This window comes from Ranitomeya imitator, chromosome 10, assembly GCF_032444005.1.
Source record: "Ranitomeya imitator isolate aRanImi1 chromosome 10, aRanImi1.pri, whole genome shotgun sequence".
NCBI lineage: Eukaryota > Metazoa > Chordata > Amphibia > Anura > Dendrobatidae > Ranitomeya > Ranitomeya imitator.
The window spans coordinates 49,097,514-49,112,756 of record NC_091291.1 but is presented as its reverse complement, the minus strand read 5'-3'; positions in this window follow the sequence as shown (position 1 = coordinate 49,112,756).

The following is a 15,243-nucleotide window of genomic DNA, read 5'->3' as shown; positions in this document are numbered from 1 at the left end:
TTGATGTATTGCTGCCTCACCTTGGACATAGTTCTGACCATCTGTCTGTTTAACCCCTTTGCATTGATCCGCTATCCCCCTGGCATTTTTACCTTGGACCCATACCTGACTATGACTTTGTCTCTTCCCTCAGTTTATGACTGTGGAGACACGGGGGTCAGCGGGTGCTCTAGTCCACAAGCCGAAACTGCATGGTCCAGGGATCAACCAACCAAATGTACAATCTCCTATTACCATGGGAATAATACTGTTCAGAAAACACAGGGTGAGAGTAAAACAGTGTGGCTATACGTTTTTGAACCACAAAACATGCAAATAACACATATAACAGTCCCAGCAAAATATCCAAGATGGTGTGAAATTACAGAGTCTCACCTTTCCTCTGACTCACCGGGATTATAGCAGCTCTTACTTCAGAGCTTTCAGGGCTGATTACCCTGACCTGGGGAAAGTACAGAGAGGAGGTAACGACAAGCTTTGGAATATGACAGTCCATTGAGGTACAAGGACAGATGACTGGAGGGTCACATCTGGGCTTCTCCGAACATCTCCATGGAGTCAGGTGACCGGTGGGTCCCAATCCTGGCTTTCTTTAAACATATCCATGGGTCTCAGGTGACTGGTAGGTCCAAATCCTGAGTACCCCAAACGTATCTATGGGTTCAGTGAGGGTCAATGGTGTATTCTTTCAGCCGGGACCATGGTCCCCAAAGCTGGCATCATGTCAAATCTGTGTCCTTCATGATGAAGCTATGATGTCTTGGCTGCTGTCCTGTAAAGATTATCTGGCTCTTTGGATCTCTGGATTTCTTGGCTGTCTGAATATATATTTATATAAGGTTACAGAGGCGCATATCCTCTTTTTATAGCCCCAACTGTTCTTCAAGCCATTATTCACAGGTAAAAGGGAAGAATGGTGACAAGATCAACTCGCATTGTTTGATTATTTAATCTATTTGCATGGTTTTCCTCTGTTTTGCAAGTCAACAAACTAGCTGTCCTGGACAATGTGTAATCAACATATCACAAACGTCCTTTGTTCAATGGCCCTTTATCACTGTATTGCAAAGAGAGCAAACAATAAGTTGTAGGAGATGATATAAGAGGCAAATATTAGCCATTCATCCATTTACAAATATCAATTTAACCTTTAGGAGGAGTCAATATTTTAGGTTCTTTACCAACTGAAGAACAAGAGCATAAATTAAAAAGTCAACACATAGATAATAGTCTAATCCTCCTAGTTTACTGAAAATAGACATCTGATTAATTAACCCCTTCCCGACCCATGACGCCACGTAGGCATCATGAAAGTCGGTGCCAATCCGACCCATGACGCCTATGTGGCGTCATGGAAAGATCGCGTCCCTGCAGGCCGGGTGAAAGGGTTAACTCCCATTTCACCCGATCTGCAGGGACAAGGGGAGTGGTAGTTTAGCCCAGGGGGGTGGCTTCACCCCCTCGTGGCTACGATCGCTCTGATTGGCTGTTGAAAGTGAAACTGCCAATCAGAGCGATTTGTAATATTTCACCTATTATAACTGGTGAAATATTACAATCCAGCCATGGCCGATGCTGAAATATCATCGGCCATGGCTGGAAATACTAATGTGCCCCCAATCCACCCCTCCGATCGCCCCCCCAGCCCCCCGATCTGGCCAGTACACTGCTCCGGCTCCCCTCCGTCCAGTGCTCCGGCTCCCCCCCGTGCTCTTGTCCGCTCCCCCCGTGCTCCAATCACCCCCCCGTGCTCCAATCACCCCCCCTGCACTCCGATCCACCCCCCCGGTGCTCCGTTCCACCCCCCCGTGCTCCATTCCAGCCCCCCGTGCTCCGTTCCACGCCCCCCGTGCTCCGTTCCACCCCTCCCGCGCTCCGATTCCCCCCCGTGCTCCGATCCCCCCCCCGTGGTCCCCCCCCACCCCATCAAACTTACCGATCCAGCCGGGGTCCCGTCCGTCTTCTCCCTGGGCGCCGCCATCTTCCAAAATGGCGGGCGCAGGCGCAGTGCGCCCGCCGAATCTGCCGGCCGGCAGATTCGTTCCAGAGTGCATTTTGATCACTGAGATAGATTATATCTCAGTGATCAGTGATCAAAATAAAAAAAATAATAAATGACCCCCCCCCCTTTGTCACCCCCATAGGTAGGGACAATAAAAAAATAAAGAAAATTTTTTTTTTCCACTAATGTTAGAATAGGGGTAGGGTTAGGGTTAGGGATAGGGTTAGGGTTAGGGGTAGGGGTAGGGTTAGGGTTAGGGGTAGGGGTAGGGCTAGGGTTAGGGCTAGGGGTAGGGGTAGGGTTAGGGCTAGGGTTAGGGCTAGGGTTAGGGGTAGGGGTAGGGTTAGGGCTACGGTTAGGGTTTCGGTATGTGCACACGTATTCTGGTCCTCTGCGGATTTTTCCGCTGCGGATTTGATAAATCCGCAGTGCTAAACCGCTGCGGATTTATGGCGGATTTACCGCGTTTTTTTCTGCGCATTTCACTGCGGTTTTACAACTGCGATTTTCTATTGGAGCAGTTGTAAAACCGCTGCGGAATCCGCACAAAGAAGTGACATGCTGCGGAATGTATATTGCATGTGTACAGCGATTTTTGTTTCCCGTAGGTTTACATTGAACTGTAAACTCATGGGAAACTGCTGCGGATCCGCAGCGTTTTCCGCAGCGTGTGCACATACCTTTAGAATTAGGCTATGTGCACACGGTGCGGATTTGGCTGCGGATTCGCAGCAGTATTCCATCAGGTTTACAGTACCATGTAAACATATGAAAAACCAAATCCGCTGTGCCCATGGTGCGGAAAATACCGCGCGGAAACGCTGCGTTGTATTTTCCGCAGCATGTCAATTCTTTGTGCGGATTCCGCAGCGTTTTACACCTGTTCCTCAATAGGAATCCGCAGGTGAAATCCGCACAAAAAACACTGGAAATCCGCGGAAAATCCGCAGGTAAAACGCAGTGCCTTTTACCCGCGGATTTTTCAAAAATGGTGCGGAAATATCTCACACGAATCCGCAACGTGGGCACATAGCCTTAGGGTTAGGGTTGGAATTAGGGTTGTGGTTAGGGGTGTGATTAGGGTTATGGCTACAGTTGGGATTAGGGTTAGGGGTGTGGGGGGTTAGTGTTGGAGTTAGAATTGAGGGGTTACCACTGTTTAGGCACATCAGGGGTCTCCAAACGCAACATGGCGCCACCATTGATTCCAGCCAATCTCGTATTCAAAAAGTCAAATGGTGCTCCCTCACTTCCGAGCCCTGACGTGTGCCCAAACAATGGTTTACCCCCACATATGGGGTACCAGCATACTCAGGACAAACTGCACAACAATTACTGGGGTCCAATTTCTCCTGTTACCCTTGTGAATCTTAAAAAATGCTTGCTAAAACATCATTTTTGAGGAAAGAAAAATGATTTTTTATTTTCACGGCTCTGCGTTGTAAACGTCTGTGAAGCACTTGGGGGTTCAAAGTGCTCACCACATATCTAGATAAGTTCCTTGGGGGGTCTAGTTTCTAAAATGGGGTCACTTGTGGGGGTTTCTACTGTTTAGGCACACCAGGGGCTCTGCAAACGCAACGTGACACCCGCAGACCATTCCATCAAAGTCTGCATTTCAAAAGTCACTACTTCCCTTCTGAGCCCCGACGTGTGCCCAAACAGTGGTTTACCCCCACTCATGGGGTATCAGCGTACTCAGGAGAAACTGGACAACAACTTTTGGGGTCCAATTTCTCCTGTAACCCTTGGGAAAATAAAAAATTCTGGGCTAAATAATTATTTTTGAAGAAAGAAAACGTATTTATTATTTTCACGGCTCTGCATTATAAACTTCTATGAAGCACTTGGGGGTTCAAAGTGCTCACCACACATCTAGATAAGTTCCTTTGGGGGTCTAGTTTCCAAAATGGGGTCACTTGTGGGGGGTTTCTACTGTTAAGCCACATCAGGGGCTCTGCAAAAGCAACGTGACGCCCACAGAGCATTCCATCAAAGTCTGCATTTCAAAACGTCACTACTTCACTTCCGAGCCCCGGCATGTGCCCAAACAGTGATTTACCCCCACATATGGGGTATCAGCGTACTCAGGAGAAACTGGACAACAACTTTTGGGGTCAAATTTCTCCTGTTACCCTTGGGAAAATAAAAAATTGCAGGCTAAAAGATCATTTTTGAGAAAATAATTTTTTTTTTAATTTTCATGGCTCTGCGTTATAAACTTCTGTGAAGCACTTGGGGGTTCAAAGTCCTCACCACACATCTAGATTAGTTCCTTTGGGGGTCTAGTTTCCAAAATGGTGTCATTTCTGGGGGATGTCCAATGTTTAGGCACACAGGGGCTCTCCAAACGTGACATGGTGTCCGCTAATGATTGGAGCTAATTTTCCATTTAAAAAGCCAAATGGCGTGCCATCCCTTTCGAGCCCTGCCGTGCGCCCAAACAGTGGTTAACCATAACATATGGGGTATCAGCGTACTGAGGACAAACTGGACAACAATATTTGGGGTCCAATTTCTCCTATTATCCTTGGCAAAATAGGAAATTCCAGGCTAAAAATCATTTTTGAGGAAAGAAAAATTATTTTTTATTTTCATGGCTCTGCGTTATAAACTTCTGTGAAGCACCTGGGGGTTTAAAGTGCTCAATATGCATCTAGATAAGTTCCTTGGGGGGTCTAGTTTCCAAAATGGGGTGACTTGTGGGGGAGCTCCAATTTTTAGGCACACGGGGGCTCTCCAAACGTGACATGGTGTCCGCTAAAGAGTGGAGCCAATTTTTGATTCAAAAAGTCAAATGGCGCTCCTTCCCTTCCAAGCCCTGCCGTGCGCCCAAACAGTGGTTTACCCCCACATATGAGGTATCAGCGTACTCAGGACAAATTGGACAACAACTTTCGTGGTTCAGTTTCTCCTTTTACCATTGGAAAATAAAAAAATTGTTGCTAAAAGATAATTTTTGTGACTAAAAAGTTAAATGTTCATTATTTCCTTCCATGTTGCTTCTGCTGCTGTGAAGCACCTGAAGGGTTAATAAACTTCTTGAATGTGGTTTTGAGTACCTTGAGGGGTGCAGTTTTTAGAATGGTGTCACTTTTGGGTATTTTCAGCCATATAGACCCCTCAAACTGACTTCAAATGTGAGGTGGTCCCTAAAAAAAATGGTTTTGTAAATTTCGTTGTAAAAATGACAAATCGCTGCTCAAATTTTAACCCTTATAACTTCCTAACAAAAAAAAATGTTGTTTCCAAAATTGTGCTGATGTAAAGTATACATGTGGGAAATGTTATTTATTAACTATTTTGTGTCACATATCTCTCTGGTTTAACAGAATAAAAATTCAAAATGTGAAAATTGCGAAATTTTCAAAATTTTCGCCAAATTTCCGTTTTTATCACAAATAAACGCAGAATTTATTGACCTAAATTTACCACTAACATGAAGCCCAATATGTCACGAAAAAACAATCTCAGAACCGCTAGGATCCATTGAAGCGTTCCTGAGTTATTACCTCATAAAGGGACACTGGTCAGAATTGCAAAAAACGGCAAGGTCTTTAAGGTCAAAATAGGCTGGATCATGAAGGGGTTAAGATAAAATGCTGTGTCATCACAATGACATCCCCTCCTGGCTATTGACCTTGGACTCCTTGACTATCCCGACACGGCTTCCCCATGAGAAGTAACTCAGCGTCACATTATGGCTGACTGACAAATTTTTCTTTTTCGTCATTATGGAGACTGTCCACATGCTTTGTGACCAGGATTTGATGCTGATGATGCAGGATCTGGCTATAGAATGGCAGAGTCTGGAATAATCATCATGACATCAGTTGCTGGCTTAGATGATTAGTTTGATGAAGATTCTGTCTGGATAGCCCTCCACTGCTGGCAGTTGCTGTGTCATCAGTACCCTCTGACATACAGTTGGTTTCTCCTAAACCTGTAATGGCCCTCCCTGATAAATTTTCTGGAGAGAAAAAACAGTTTAGGGTTTTTAGGAAAAGTTGTAGGTTATTTTTTATCCCAGTCGTCAGGGGATGAGTTCCAGCAGTTGAGAATAATAGTGTCCCTAATGCATGGGAGTCCTCAAAGCTAGGCATTTTCCTAGTCCCCACAAGCCCCAGAATGATCCACTGTGGATGCAGTTTTTGATGCTTTAGGCATGATCTATGATGAACCTGATAGCATCCAAGTCAACAAGGCAAAGTTCATGGACCTGGCATAGGGGGCCGCACTGCTGAGGACCACTGCACTGAGCGTCGGCAGTGGTCCACTGAAGTTATATGGAATGATGCAGCACTTAAGTGCTTGTTCCACAAAGGTCTTTCTGAGACTCTTAACGTTGCTCTGGTATTTGATGATGACCCTTGTTCTCTGGGGGAGACCATGACCCAGGCTAATTGAATGGACAGCACAATCCATGGTGATGAACAACGGGGTGCCCATTATACTTTCCTGGAGCAGGTCCATTTACTGGAGGTGGAACCATTAGAGGTTAAAATTCCTAGTGTTTGTGTTCCGGGGATAAAACATAGGCAAAAACTTGGATTCTGTCTGTACTGTAGTCTGTCTCTGGACATTTTGTTAAGAATGTCTGAATCTGGATGCTGGCTGAGGAGGTCACCCAGACTCTCAGATTTCTTCCTCTGATAAAGTGCTGATGAATACAATGTTACCCTTCAAGGACAGGTGTTATCAGCATTTGCATTCATTGACCATGGGTCTGCTGCTAACTTTATTGATTCAGGACTAGTACTAAAGTGGGGATTAGGGACAGTTAGTTTAGAAAGACGCATTCAAATCTTTTCCATTGACAAGACAGTTAGCTCGGAATCTGGTCAAGAGGACAACTGTGGATTTCATGCTCCAAAAGGGAGCATGCCACTCTGAATTCATCTCTTGTTTTGTTTTGGATAATTTACCTATCTTGTCAGAAGAAGGACCATGGGAAGGTGCAGATTATAATTGTTTGGGTTCAACATTCTGACTTTAAGGCTTTGGAAAGTTTTACTGGATTTGCCAACTATTATATGAAATTTATCAAAGGATTTTCTCAGATTGCTAAATTTCTTATTGACATAAGGAGGTGAATTTCAAGGTTTGGTCATCATATGCTATACACCATGTTTCAAAGTATTATGCAAATTATATTTTTCTTGGATTTTCCTAAATGGTCGGTGCAAATGACAGTCAGTCCATTAAAAGTCATCACCCATTCAGATTACACATCGAATTTTATCGAAGAAACCTCCCAATGATAACAGTATAATCTCCAAAATGAATACAAACTCAAAATACACTGTTCCAAATTATTACGCACAGTAGAATTTCTAAACATTTAATATGTTTTAAAGAACTGAAAACGCTCATTTGTGGAATTTGCAGCATTAGGAGGTCACATTCACTGAACAAAAAAGCTATTTAACTCCAAAACATCCTAAGAGGCCAAGTTACATGTTAACATAGGAACCCTTCTTTGATATCACCTTCATAATTCTTGCATCCATTGAACTTGTGAGTTTTTGGAGAGTTTCTGCTTGTATTTCTTTGCATGAAGTCAGAATAGCCTCCAAGAGTTGCTGTTTTGATGTGAACTGCCTCCCACCCTCATAGATTTTTTGCTTGATGATACTCCAAAGGTTTTCTATAGGATTGAGGTCCAGGGAAGATGGTGGCCACACCATGAGTTTATCTCCTTTTATGCCCATAGCAGCCAATGGCTCAGAGGTATTCTTTGCAGCATGAGATGGTACATTGTCATGCATGAAGATGATTTTTCTCCTGAAGGCACGTTTCTGCTTTTTAGACCATGGAAGAAAGTTGTAGGTCAGAAACTCTATATACTTTGCAGAGGTCATTTTCACACCTTCAGGAGCCTTAAAGGGCCCTACCAGCTGTTTCCCCATGATTCTGGCCCAAAACATGACTCCTCCACCTCCTTGCTGACGTCGCAGCCTTGTTGGGACATGGTAGCCATCCACCAACCATCCACTATTCCATCCACCTGGACCATCCAGGGTTGCTCGACACTCATCAGTAAATAAGACTGTTTGGAAATTAGTCTTCATGTATGTCTGGGCCCACTGCAACCGTTTCTGCTTGTGAACACTGATTAGGGGTGGCCGAATGGTGGGTTTATGCACCACAGCAAGCCTTTGAAGGATCTTACACCTTGAGGTTCGAGGGACTCCAGAGGCACCAGCAGCTTCAAATAACTGTTTGCTGCTTTGTAATGGTAATTTGGTAGCTGCTCTCTTTATCCAATGAATTTGTCTGGCAGAAACCTTCCTCATTATGCCTTTATCTGCATGAACTCTGTCTGTGCTCTGTTTCAGTCACAAATCTCTTCACAGTATGATGATCACTCTTAAATTTTCGTGAAATATCTAATGTTTTCAAACTTTGTCCAAGGCATTGCACTATGTAATGCTTTTCAGCAGCAGAGAGATCCTTTTTAGTTCCCATATTGCTTGAAACCTGTGGCCTGCTTAATAATGTGGAACATCCTTTTTAAGTAGCTTTCCTTTAATTAGAATCACCTAGAAAACTAATTATCACATATTTTAGATTGATTTCAGTGATCCATTGAGCCCTTAGACACAATACCATCCATGAGTTTATTTGAAAAACAAAACAATTACATCTTTATGACACTTAAATCGAATTTGCATAATAATTTGGAACATGGTGTAAAGGTCTTTAAAAAATAAGAGTATTTCATGTCTGCTCCCATTATAAACCAACCCAATCGCCAAGAGCCTTTATTGTGGATGTGGATGCTTCAGAGGTCGGGGTGGAAATTGTTTTTTCACAAAGGCAGAAAACTCTGACAATCCTGCATCCATATGCCTTTTTTCTAAAAAAAAAGTCTCGTCTCCGGAGAGAAATGATGATATTGAAATTTGTGAGATACTTGCTGTTAAATTGGCCTTTGAGGAATGAAGGCATCTTTTGGAGTACGTCAAGTTACTGTGGTCACTGATCACAAGAATTTAGCTTACATTGATTCAGCTAAATGACTAACCCCCAGACAGGTTAGATGGTCCTCATTTTTTACTAAGTTTAATTGCTCTATCACATTCAGGCCAAGATCTAAGAATGTGAAAGCTGACGCATTATCACACAGTCTCGATTAAGTTTCTCCTTCAGAACCAGAACCTACATCCTTCATTGTTCCACATGGTATTGTGGTTTCTATGGTAACATTGAAATTGGAAAAGGAGATCTGTGAAGTCCAGTCATAGGCTCCTTCTGCTACTCCAGGATGCAAATTATTTGTGCCTGTATAACTAAGATTGCATCTGTTATAGGAGTTACATGATTCCATCTTGAGTGGTCATCCTGAGGTTGCTGCTTCATGAAAAGCCTTAGCTAAACATTTTTGGTTATCGTCCATTCATAATGATATTAAAGATTTTACATCCGCTTGTGAAGTCTGCAAACGCGCTAAGGATAGTCATAGCCAGCTGGCTGGGGAATTGGCTCCACTGCCAATTACAGAAAGACCATGGACTCATCTGTTTATGGATTTAATTACAGATTTGCCTTTGTCTGGTGGGAAAACTACTATTTGGGTGGTAGTTGATCGATTCAGCAAAGAAGCTCATTTTGCTCCTTTGTCAAGATTACCAAATGCAGAAACACTGCAGGTTGTTCACTTCTCAGATTCTAAGGTTACATGGCATCCCTCTTAATATTGTGTCTGATAGGGAAGTGCAATTCGTCTGTAAATTCTGGGGAGCTTTCTGTTGTAAATTGGGGATTAACCTGTCATTTTTCTATGCCTACCATCCTGAGACCAAAGGTCCAAATGAGAGGACAAATCATTCTATGGAACAAACTTTAAGGTACTTTATGGCAGCTCGGCAGGAGGACTGGTCTTTGTTTTTACCGCTCACTGAGTTTGCCTTTAACAATCGGGTAAATAAATCAGTCTACTGGAACCTCGCCATTTTTCTATGGTTATGTTTTTCATCTCCATTTTGGTTAATTTTCTAGGATTAGTTCTTAATGTCCTGGGGTGGAGTCATTGTGCAGAGACTTGAGGATGTCTGGAGAGAGGTTCAAAAAAATATTAGAATTGCTCATATTTTCCCCAAAACGGACGGCCAATAGAAGATGTTTGGTGAGTCCTGTTTTTAAAGTCGGGGATAGGGTTTGGCTTTCATCCAGAAACATCATACTTAAGGTATCATAGATGAAGGCAGATCCGAAGTTCATTGGTCTGTATGAAATTATGTAACTGGTTTATCCTTTGGACTTTAGGTTGAGGCTTCCTCCATTTCTCTTCAACCCTAACATCTTCCATAAATTCCTGTTGAAATAATTTGTCCCTTCAGCGGTGTTTCCATTGTCCCCGCTTCCTCTGGTTGCTGTTAATGGCAGTTTAGAATATGAGGTGCAGAGAGTTGTGGACTCTTGTGGGGCCTGAAATTCCTTCAAGTACCTCATCCATTGGAGGAGATGAGGTGATGTAAACATGAGGATAGATCCTGAGTCCCAGATCAATGCAAATGCCAATCTGTTTATCGATGCCTTCCATCTATAGTTTCCTGGGAAACCTGGGGGTCCTGTGGCCCACATAGAAGAGTCTTTGCAGATCAGTTGTCCAGTCTGCTGCAGGGGCATGCTGAGCTGTCTGTCCAGTGAATGACAACTCAGTTGTCCAGTCTGGTGCAGGGGCATGCTGAGCTGTCTGTGTTTTATTAACAGTTCAGCCATTTAATTTGAGACTTGCTGGTACTGGGCTCTCATCAGGTGATCTTGATTCCCTTGATTGTTCAGCTATTCAACTGAACTGGCAGTCACAGATAGCTGTCAGATGTAGCTTCAGCTAACTGTGGTTGGATTACTCAGTGCCTTGTATTTTGCTTGTTAATATATTGCTGCCTGACCTTGGACCTCGTTCTGACCATCTGTCTATTTAATCCCTTTGCTCTGACCCGCTATCCTCCTGGTATTTTAGTCTTGGACCATTACTTGACTATAACTTTGTCTCTTCCCTCAGTTTGTGATGCATCCTCCTGGCTATTGACTTCAGACTCCTTGATTATCTCAACTTACGATTTGCCTGTGATAAGTGACTCAGCATCAGAGAAAGATTATCGAATAGCCATGATTTTAGCCCTCACTATTAAGACAAAATGGAGGATAATTTTCAGCTTCCAAATGGGAGTCCAAATTGGTGCATTACCAGGAAAAGCTGTGCATTCTGCTTGGCAAAGCTAGGTATGAATTTGTCAACTGCTCAACTGTGAAAAAGTTGAGTTTCAGCTCACCCCCATCAGCAAATCCATGAAAGTCCACAGGAACATCCGAGCAAGGAAAACGCCACCGCCCAACGTCCTCTGCTGAGTAAGTAAGAAAAAAAAATCCAGCTCCGGATTAAAAGTCATCAACTGACCAGAAAACCTTCTGCTCCTTACAGATCCAACTCTCAGCACTTATGCCTGTGTTAGGGCTAGAACAACAATAATAATAAATAATAATCTTTATTTTTATATAGCGCTAGCATATTCCGCAGCGCTTTACATTTTGCACACTTTATCATCGCTGTTCCCGATGGGGCTCACAATCTAAATTCCTTATCATTATGTCTTTGGAATGTGGGAGGAAACTGGAGTAATCGGAGGAAACCCATGCAAACACGCGGAGAACATTCAATCTCCTTGCAGATGTTATCCTAGATGGGATTTAAACCCAGGACTCCAGTGCTGCAAGGCTGCAGTGCTATCCACTGAGAACAAATAGTTGAGGCAGCAGCAACTGCTACAGGGTATTTGGTATTATGGAACATATGTTTTTTCAGCCACCTCGCCCGCCTGATGCATTTCAGCAAACAAGCACTTCCCAGTTAAAAAGCCAAATTCAGGTGCATATAGACTGCATTTTTCTGTGAAATATCATGGACTTTTGGATTATCAGATTACACAATTGCTGCATGCGTACAGCACAGCTTCCTTTATTCTATCAAAAAGGGTTTTCATTGGGCCACTGGCTATGTCACACCTATTTTTTCAGTCAACTCCTTGCCTGTCTCATCATACTTTTATACTATGTCTCTTTGGCTGCTGCTACTGCCACTAGACAGTCAAAAAGGAGAAACATTGGAGTTTTTGGCAAAATTTCTATAACAGCCTTTATTGAAACAGACCATCAAACATATATTAAAAAACAAGATTTAAAAGATGTGATTAAAAAGGACACCAACACTGGCCGCACTTAGTACTAAATGTAATACTAAAGGGCTTCAATCAGCATGATCTATTAAGGACCCCATCACCTACAATGTCCATCCACCTGCTCCCAAGGGTTAATGGAGGGAGGACATTTATCAATATAGCCCAGTGGCTGCTGTAGAATCTTCTCTGGGGATTCCTCTCCCGTTCTGCCCCCTTAATACATATGGTCACAAAAATCAACCTATGTTAAGTTGAATAAAAGGGTCATCTTACCCAGACTGAGGCACACCGCTGGACGCACCCCGACGCACGTTTCACCACTCTATAGCCTTGTTTTCTCCCCTTGGGCAGTATGGGAGAGGAATCCCCAGAGAAGATTCTACAACAGCCACTGGGCTATAATGATTAATGTCCTCCCTCCATTAACCTTTGGGAGCAGGTGGATGGACATTGTAGGTGATGGGGTCTTTAAAATATCATGCTGATTGAAGCCCTATAGTATTAAATTTAGTACTGAGTGCGGCCAGTGTTGGTGTCCATTTTAATCACATCTAATAAATTTTGTTTTTTAATATATGTTTGATGGTCTGTTTCAATAAAGGTTGTTATAGAAATTTTGCCAAAAACTCCAATGTTTCTCCTTTTTGAATATAAATATCATGGAGTGGTATGTAAGTAGCTGGGCATTAATGGTATGGCATACTGAGCAATATGAGTCTGGGTACTTTTGCATTGATCACTAGACAGTCATTGCAGCCACACATCTCCTGGCTGCCCACTTTGTATTATAGTGCTATACAGTGGGTATGGAATGTTTTCAGACTTCTTTAAATGTTTCACTCTTTGTTTCATTGCAGTCATTTGGTAAATTCAGAAAAACATTTTTTCACATTAATGTACACTCTGTACACCATCTTGAACAAAAAAAAACAGAAATGTAAAATTTTTTGCAAATTTAATAAAAAAGGAAAACTAAAATATCACATGGTCATAAGTATTCAGACCCTTTGCTCAGTATTGAGTAGAAAAACCCTTTAAAGCTAGTACAGCCATGAGTCTTCTTAGGAAAGATGCAACAAGTTTTTCACCCCTGGATTTGGGGATCCTCTGCCATTCTTCCTGCAAATCTTCTCCAGTTCCGTCAGGTTGGATGGTGAACTTTGGTGGACGGCCATTTTCAGGTCTCTCCAGAGATGCTCAATTGGGTTTAGGTCAGGGGTCTGTCTGGGCCAGTCAAGAATGGTCACAGAGTTGTTCTGAAGCCACTCCTTTGTTATTTTAGCCGCGTGCTTAGGGTTATTGTCTTGTTGGAAGGTCCAGAGCACTCTGGAAGAGGTTTTCATCCAGGATATCTCTATACTTGTCCGCATTAATGTTTCCTTCAATGACTACCAGTCGTCTTGTCCCTGCAGCTGAAAAACACCCCCATAGCATGATGCTGCCAAGACCATGTTTTACTGTTCGGATTGTATTGGGCAGGTGATGAGCAGTGCCTGGTTTTCTCCACACATACTTTCCGTACCCACTGTATTCTACTTCTGCTGGTTCTTGCTATACTATGCATTTGCTACAGCTGTCACTGTCGCTAGATGGCCATACACATCTTCTGTGCTTGTCTAGTGTGTTGTGCTGTATTGCTGCTACTGCTGGGAATCACATCTTCTTAATATCTTTTTCAGTGTGCAGAAAGATGAAACAACTCCCAAAATAGGGATCATTTATTTTACGGCTTGTTGACAAGCCATGTTTTCTAACCTTTCAAAATAGCACACTGGATTCTGCTCCCTAAATCAAGAGATAATTTTTAGATGGATTGTGAAATGCTATCAATTCTTCATTTAGCAATGAACAAAGGTCTTCATACTCCCTAAATAAGGTTGTTTTATTGCACAACTTCTTGTGAAAAATTACTGCTTCTTCCCTTTGCTCCATCGGTGTATAAACACCACCAAGGCAGTCATTTGACCCAAAAATGGGATAATTTTTGGACCATTTTTTCAATTTAGTGTGTTGGTCGTTAGTACTGTTTACCATCCGTTTCCCCTAACCAGTTCTGTTTAGCTGACTTGGACATTTCAAAGGCTTTGATGGCAAGAGCTTGAAAGGGGTTCAATTCAATTCAATCCTACGAGAACTCAGAATGTTACTCTTGTCTTTTCCGGGCACTTAGATACTTTGCAGTTATGCAATTTGCAGCAAATCAATTAAATGCAAAACAAAATAAAAAATAAATAATTTCAAAACATTCAGTCCTTTCCAGCAGTGTATTATATTTCCCTCTGCTCTTGTATTGGACTTAAGTCTTTTTTTACTGTCGCAAACTTAAAAAAAAAAGTTTCTATGACATACCTAAGATAAATCGATCACATATTTCCTGCAATGTATGAAATGGCGACATATTAAGTACTATGTGCTGTTGTGAGCTGAAAGTGGAATACGGTCAAATGTACAAACAGATGCAAGAGATTTATAATGCTTGCACACAAATAGCATCTTATTCATTACATTGCTGTCTGCAGGATTTCTCAAAGGGGGAAGTAATGTTAACTTTAGCTTGCCGCAGGGGTCAAATGTGTACATCACCCAAGCATACTATAATTAGGAAGAATGGATGCTTGGTTTGACAATATATACCTTAACCCAAGCAAGAAATCTTTAATGATTTGGAATGCTTGTGTTAATTGCCATTTTCTCTTTCATACTGTGAGAGTTTAAAAGAATTTAAAGGTGAACTGCAATTTTAGTGTTGTGCTAGGTCACCTTTCAGCTGCGTATTGTTTCAATGTGTTAGGTGGGTGAATACATTATAGTGGTGTAAAAATAGTACTGAAATAGATGGGAATAGTTGGTATGATACTCTACTCAAATTGCAAGTTTGAAGCTTAGGACCGCTAAAAGCTACTTATGTAGCTATTCTTAAAGCACCACTCCAGCATTTTGTTTTTCATTGCTGGATTGCTTCTTATTTAAAGGGACTCTGTCACCTGAATTTGGCGGGACTGGTTTTGGGTCATATGGGTGGAGTTTTCAGGTGTTTGATTCACCCTTTCCTTACCC